General features: G+C 34.4%; 1 long non-coding RNA gene across 4 annotated transcripts; it reads right to left on the bottom strand.

The window, feature by feature from the left end:
* Positions 1-1037: 1037 nt before the first annotated feature.
* LOC141633662 (uncharacterized) lies at positions 1038-5141 on the bottom strand. Of its 4 annotated transcripts, none has more exons than XR_012538431.1 (8): positions 4851-5141; positions 4028-4084; positions 3786-3911; positions 3541-3694; positions 2571-2641; positions 1822-1886; positions 1582-1709; positions 1038-1490 (listed from the first exon to the last, which is right to left on the bottom strand). It is a non-coding gene; the product is annotated as an uncharacterized LOC141633662 (long non-coding RNA). The 4 variants fall into 4 exon arrangements; XR_012538432.1 differs by having other exon boundaries at positions 3537-3694; positions 4851-5134; XR_012538433.1 differs by lacking the exons at positions 3541-3694; positions 3786-3911 and adding an exon at positions 4258-4347 and having other exon boundaries at positions 4851-5073.
* Positions 5142-5806: the final 665 nt, after the last annotated feature.

The raw sequence follows: 5806 nt of genomic DNA, 5'->3' as shown, positions 1-5806 counted from the left end.
AGAGAGTATCAAGGTTCCAGAGACCATCCAGAAGTAGTAGTAACACGTCGTACTTAACCTAATATAAATCCTAATTACAAAGCCCAACATGGAATAAGGCAAAAAACACGATTACTTGATGAAACCTCTAGATCGAGTGGAATTAAACCACTTGATCGAGGACATGATCAGCAATTCCTCTCGATCGAATAGAAGAATTGTTCGATCGAGGACTTCTTATATCAGCCTTCTCGATCGAGTATGAAAACAACTCGATCGAGTGAATCTTCAAAGGATAAAGCATTCGATCGACTGAAAAGTGGTCGATCGAGCTATATTAGCACGTAGGATTCCTTGACACCTTCCGAGGTCAGCTCACGCGTCTTTTAAGTGATAGATTTCAAGCTCCAATTCCTTATTCTCCACAAATGCATGCAAATGAGACGAGTTTAGGCTCGATTTATCTTCTTTCTGGTACATACCTGCAATTTACACAAGACAAATCAAAGTAGACTACTCGGGGGCATTTGTAGCTAGATGCTACATAAATAGTACAGAAATCACTAATAGAAAAAACCTTTATTGCTTCAGTTATAAAGAGCTTTTTGCGTCGGTTTTAGACTGACGTATATCAAGGGGTCGTATTTGATATGCGTCAGTTGTGGAACCGACGCAAAAAGTTTACCATTTGCGACAGTTGTGTTTTAAAAACCGACGCAAAATGGTGTCATTTGCGTCAGTTTTATCAATAGAATGGACGCAATAGACTGTTACAACCGACGCAAATAGTTGTTATTTGCGTCAGTTTTCAAATAACTGATGCATTTGCTTTTTTTTTTGTGTCAGTTCTACCAGAAACTGATGCAATTGATATTTTATTTTAGCGCCAATTTATTTCATTTGCGTCATTTGTTATCAGGTTGCAGTTGATGTAATTAATATTTTTTTTATATACAAAAATTTGCTACCGAATTTTCGGCAACCTCCTCGTAAAACTAACAATTCGAATACAAAAACTTGTAAACCTGCAACAAGAAATCCAAACAACCACCAATACATCACATGTAAAGCCACATTATATTTCATTCAACCTAACGTCGTTCCAAATACAATCCAATGTATACAAAATCTCACAAACGTCTTAGTTACTAAACTAATCTATACTAAAAGTTCTTTAAACATCTACTAGCCAAATTCATATAGTTGATTGACATGGTTGAAAAATGAATGTGTGGACTTGATGTATTATGAAGATCAAGGATATAAAACCCTTGTTCACACACACCTCTTCAATGGACCGGGGAATGTTAGAAGCTAAAGTCGACATCTCTTCCAATGTAGTATCAGTGCTTGCTTTGTGCAAACGAACATAAGGTGTCAACCGCCACGCTTTATAAGTGTACCACACCATCTGCGAAACGTCCTATTTTTCAGCATCTCATCTTCTACCTCTACCTCTTTCACTTCATTTTGCCATATTAAAACTCATTCGTTCAACGGTTTTTCGTGACCTGAAATTTAACTCTCGCCATAAGCATTGTACTTGAAGAAAATGGCTCTATCTATGGGGATTGAGTTTGAGATTAGAGTATATTGCCATACCTGTCCCATCTATGGGGATTGAGTTTGAGTAGGGTGTTGCACAACAGGCGCTGAAGGGAAGTGGGTCAGAAAATAACTATAGAAGATAAGTTGTCATCCTCGACCAAGGTAGCGTCAGTGGTTCCATACTGCCCAACAAATACAATATATCAGAAAGAACTTTACAGTCTTTACAAAATATGAGCAGGAAAAAGAAAAGTAATCTAACGCCCATGACCAAGAATATTGCATAACTTAAACCTGCAAGAGTAAATAGATGAAGTGCCACTAAGCGATGTGTGATATCTTCCCGACTTTATCTGCATCTGTTGATACACAATTTACAAAGTAATGGTGTAAGCTTAAGCAGCACAAGAATCACACAAATTAGTGTCAAATTCTGCATTACACACAGAACTGAAAAAAAAATTACAATAATGACTAGTATTTTAGAACATCAATCTCAGCCGCATATATGTAATATACAGAGAACCAATATCATCAAGCAGAGTAGCTATATTAAAAGGAGATTTTTGACCACAAACATGTATGTCGGAAGAGAAACACTACAAACATCGAGCAAAGTATCTACATTGCAATCCAAATTCAAAAAATACTAAACAATTCATGAGAGACATTAAAATATTTTTCCACAAAACATAAATGCTAATAGATGTTAACATCGAAACCCTAATTAATCAATTTACCTAATTAAACTCTAAAGACTATAATTAATAAAGTAAGTATGTGAGTAGAGAGTTCGACCAATAAATACTGAACAATATTAACTTGAAAAAAACTATAACTTTCAATTGAAAACCCAAAATTGTTTGAGCAAAGCAATTACCTAACATATACGAGAGGATAGCCAAATACATGTCCAAAATTAATCAGGCGCTAACTAGTAAAAGAAAACTAATTCAAAACAAAATCAACCAACTAACAGATCACTTGTTTCAAAGTAGCATAAAATCTGAAAAATGAATAACATAAAATCAAGGGAAACTTACTCAGAGCAGATGAAGACGATAGTTGGGTGACAGCAAAGATGGAGTTGCGCACAAATACACGATACTTAATCCTGCAGATAAGAGATTAAAAATGAAACAGAAGTCAACGAATATATATATTACCCGCAACCTGCCATGGTTTATCAAACTCATTAAGATCCTTGGCCTTATTCCTATGTCTCTATATTTTCAAGGTAATTTTTCTGGTCTCTAACAAAAGAAATGTAAGATAAGAGATTAAAAATACATTTTTTAGTACAATCAAATAATTGACGGAAGACTTGAAAAGGACAATCATAATAAGAGCAATAAGGGTTTTTTATACTAGTGAATACACATTGAACATATGAAAATACTACTCAAAAACATCAGGATCTTTTGTATTCCATCAGACACTACTCTACACTTGATCATTGTTAAGCGTTACACAAAACGCGTAAACCAAAACACAACTCAACTACACAACAAACATATATACCAAGCTAAAAAAACTGAGATGCAAATGTAAAAATAAAATAATAAAAACATAATCAATGAAAAAGTAGAAGCTCTTACGTTATCTCATCTAGCCCTATATGACTCACATCTGCACACATACAAATAGATAGAAAGAACAAGAATGATGGATAAAATGAAGAAGTGCAAGGCAGCTAAAATTAATCTAAAGGCGGCTGACTGGCGACTAGTTTGGGGTATATTGGACAATATATTAAAAAATTGGATGGTCTATGATTGAATTTGAAAAAACATTGGGGGTACACATACTAACATACTAGATAGTCTTAAAGCCCATATGTGCTTTTATGTGCTTCGAGAAAAGCTTTTATGTGCTTCGAGAAAAGCTTCACAGATTGGCATTCCTTGATCAATTTCCGCAAGCCTATTTAGATTAAGATAAGGAAAAAAAACAAAAAGATAAAATATTTTTTGAGGATGGGTGAATGCATTAGACACATACTAACTCACATACTTAGATAGTCTTAAAGCCAAAAATATTTGTCCCTCAACAAGTTACGGTTTACAAAGCACTTTTTTCCATGTTGATTCAAATGCATTCTTGAGATATGTCCCTAAGTTGCTAGCATCTTGAATAATATCTTCTGATAGCTTTATAAAATATGTATCTGAAGAAGAAACACGAATAAAAGTATTTAAATACGATGGAGAATACGGTATGGAATCAATATGTTTAAGTAAAAAGAACAAGCACAGTACATGTCACCCGTTGAAACTTGACCACAACTAGACAGTATTAATAACATTTGTGCAGCAATTTCCACTGTTTACATTGAATTATGAAGGCTCCTAGTATGATGATCCTTGACTATTTACAAGCAGAGTCTACACAATGAAAACAATTCAGAACACACAATGGCTGAAAAATGAGAAACTGATATAAAGGCTAACAAATAAAAGAGAAACTAATATAAGATAACTGTGAAACAGCATAAACATACCAAGAGTGTTCAACTCGGAAAGTTGATCAAGTCCCGAAATCGAGTAAATCTCATTATCTGCAGGTAACACAATCAACATAAAAACTCATAACAAACTTATCTGATCGGATTTTTCCCAGCATTACACACCTAACTGAATTCAATACCAATAAAAACACGACATTTTCGAAAAATTAACACTAATTCAGATGTACTAAAACACAATTACGAAAGCTAGTTAAAGAAATTACAGTAAGATTAGGGAGGGATTCAATGCCTTTCAAAGAATCAAGCTTGTTCTGCTACACAGATAACCACTTCAGCTTGAGTTCGAGACAATACTGTATAGAATATTATCATTAGCATAATCTAAACAAAGATTACTAAAATAAAAAATGAATTAGGAGATTACCTAATTAAATAAACACAAATAGGAAGGAAAATGCAGTTTAATCCTACCAAAAACAAACTATCAATCCATTTGTTTCCAGTACATTTAAACATATACATTAGCTGCGAAAGTCACTTCAAATCGAAACCACTAACGATGGATACCCACACTTTCAGCAGAAAGGCAGATTAATCCATCATTCATCAAAAAAAAGGCTGGCCTTATTTACACACTGAGAATCAATCCAAACTAATAAAAAATTGGGATGAAAGAATTTGAAATTCAGGATTCAAACAATCAACTAGCAGAACAATAATAATGCAAGACTATGAATTGCATACACCCATCAAATCCAAACGAAAAATCCCTAAATTTGATATAAACATAACCCTAAATCAAATTAAGCTATAATTCAATAGTATATAAAATAATTAGATTTCTCATAAACGGTACCTAAAATGTGACGGATCAGTGATGAAGGCGGCGACTTGACGGCGTGGTGGTGTTGGCGAACAATTGAGCGAGTGAGTGACGGTGGAGAATGACTAAACGATGCCGACTTGGGCGTCTTCGTAAGTCATAAAGGCCGTTGATGGTGACTTGGGCGTCGTTAGCAGAGACGGAGGCCGGCCGGCGGCAACGGTGGCGATTAAGCGACGAAGGTAGAGCTTTGCGTGAGAGAAGATGGGGATCGGAGAATAATGAGTCAAAGAGCTTTTGCAAGTTGTGACATGTGAATGCGAGCACCAGTTGTATGCAGTTGTACGGTGTAGAATTCGAGCTGTGTATTAAAGTTTTCGAGTTTTGTTTAAAAGAATCTGAGTTATGCTGTAAAGTTTTTTAACTCACACACTTAAACATAAAAAAAATACTCTTATAAAACTCTGAAAAATTACACATAAGCTCGGATTAATGTATATGGTTGTACAATGCTTATTATACAACTGGTTGTATAGTAGTATTTATGGAATGCGAGTGTATATGAGTTTTTTTTTTTAAAATTAATTATCATTTGCATCAGTTTCAATTATAAATGACGCAAAAACATAATATTAAATACGTCAGTTGACGGAAATAACTGATGTATTTGATCAAATACATCCGTTTTGCACATAACCGACGCAATTATTATTATTATTATATATGTCGGTTGTAGGAAACAATTGATGTATTTGATCAAATACGTCAGTTTTGCCCATAACCGACGTAATTCAATAGACGCAATAAGGGTTTTTTCTACTAGTGAATACGTGTAAAATGAGGTAATAATACTATATAAAATACACGCATCAAATCTCCCCAAACCAAACCTTTGATTGTCCCCAAGCAAACCATGAATGCAATTAAAAACAAATAGTGGAACGGGATCAACTCATCAGCTACAAATCACCCACCCAAACCATTTTAAT

The sequence above is a fragment of the Silene latifolia genome, chromosome Y (genome assembly GCF_048544455.1).
Source record: "Silene latifolia isolate original U9 population chromosome Y, ASM4854445v1, whole genome shotgun sequence".
Lineage (NCBI taxonomy): Eukaryota > Viridiplantae > Streptophyta > Magnoliopsida > Caryophyllales > Caryophyllaceae > Silene > Silene latifolia.
Note: the sequence above shows the minus strand (reverse complement) of the source record. Positions and strands in the feature narration are given on the sequence as shown.